A 1,917-nucleotide genomic window follows, 5' to 3' on the forward strand; every position below is an offset into this window, starting at 1 on the left:
ACTCTATATTATAATGCAAGGGAAACCCAAGATTAAAACAAACAAACAGATAAAAAAACAGTCAAGCATCTTAACATGATTCCCCCCCATTGTCAGGAGGGAACAGTCACTGGAGAAGGATGTCATGCTGGGTAAGATGGAGGGTCAGAGAAAGAGAGGAAGACCCCAATGAGATGGATCAGCCAGGTGGTATCGTTGATGGCGTCAAGTGTGGCTTTGGTGGTGGGGTTGGCCCAGGATTGGACATTGTTTCGTTACGCTGTGCATGGGGTCACTATGAGTCGGTTCCGACTCGATGGTACCTGACAACAACAATAACAACAATATTGATTTTTCAATTAAAATGTTTTATTTTGAATAAAAACAAATTGAATTACTGCTCATAAATTACTGAATGATCATAGCTCTCTTTATACTGCTGTAAATTAGATAAAATTAAGTATTCAGTAAGGTTGATTAAATGTATTATAGTATATAAATATGCACTGATAATATTATAGAAGAAAAGTGAGTTGAGAAAGGGCTACAGCATTATAAGAATGATGTGCTAGTGGTATCTGACCTCCTTTGTCTTCAACACAGGTTAGAAGAATCAAACTCATCAGCCCAGGCCAATTCCTATGAGACAGGGGTCAGACATGCTTCCATCCCCCATTTTTTTTTAAACCAATTCTTACAGCAACTATCCCTGCCCCCACGACACTCTCTGCTTTTCTCCTGTGCTCAATAATCCATTGCAGTGGTCACACAGAACTTCTAAGCATGATAATACTTATAATACTCATAATAATACTCATGATAATGGGACTTAATAGGACAGTTAACAGGTTACAAATCCAGATCAGAAATGCTCCGGATATAGTTCTTTCAGACATGAGCTCTTCTCCTCAACCATACCCACAAAGGTCCTTGACCTCTCAGCCTCATGGCACTCTGACCTCTGCCCTGCGTTGGCAATGCTGCAAAGCTGCTTTAGCACTGCTGACAAATGCCCTAAGGGCACACAATTCCACTGCGAGCCTCAGTCCAAAGGTGCTTGACTCTAGCTCCAGGGCTCAGCAAAAACAGCTCCTCCGTATTAAGCGCCTAGAAACACCCACTCTTTTAGTAAGCCTCCTGCAGGAAGGCGTTCAGTTTAATTTGCTCTGTGGTTTGGAAGCCCACCACTCTGTCTCATACTCTAGATATTGTACCAGAGGATGTAGTTTTCTAAGCAGAGTATACAATATGATTAAGAAAATTTATAATATATGTGGAAAAAATACAGAATGTACATATGCCAAAATATTCATTTCTAGATAATAGGATTTGAGGTCATGTTTATTTTCTTTTTTTTTTTTCACTTCTCTATATTAACCGAATCGGGCTGCGAACCTTAAGGTCAGCGGTTCGAAACTACCAGCCGCTCCGCGGGAGAAAGATGAGGCTTTCTACTCCCGTAAAGACTTACACCCTCGGAAATCCTGTACAGGGTCACTATGGGTCGGAACTGACTCGACGGCACTTAACAACAACAACAATATTAAAACATATTTCTGAAATAATATTTCTCTTGGTTTGAGAAATAAAAAATTGCAACTGTCGACTTATAACATAAAGATTTTTTCTTTGTATGGAAGCTTGGAATGACTGGAATAATAGGCATCACTTTTAGACTTTAAAAGCTTGAATTCACGTATGTGGGGAAAAAGGAGTTTGGGAAGTTCAAGCATGCATTTTTTGGTTTATTATATCAGTTGGTATTTTTCTTTTAAATTATAATTTTGCTAGTTTATTCATAATTTTAAACTATACTAAGAATGATTTTTTAGTATGGAATCAAATATTCTTATTACTTAATGGTTTGTGTAAACACCAGCCTAAACTACCATTAACAATAGTTCTGTTGTTCTTTTTAATTGAGTCAGTTCCAACTCA

This window comes from Chrysochloris asiatica, unplaced genomic scaffold (assembly GCF_000296735.1).
Source record: "Chrysochloris asiatica unplaced genomic scaffold, ChrAsi1.0 scaffold00036, whole genome shotgun sequence".
NCBI classification, from domain to species: domain Eukaryota; kingdom Metazoa; phylum Chordata; class Mammalia; order Afrosoricida; family Chrysochloridae; genus Chrysochloris; species Chrysochloris asiatica.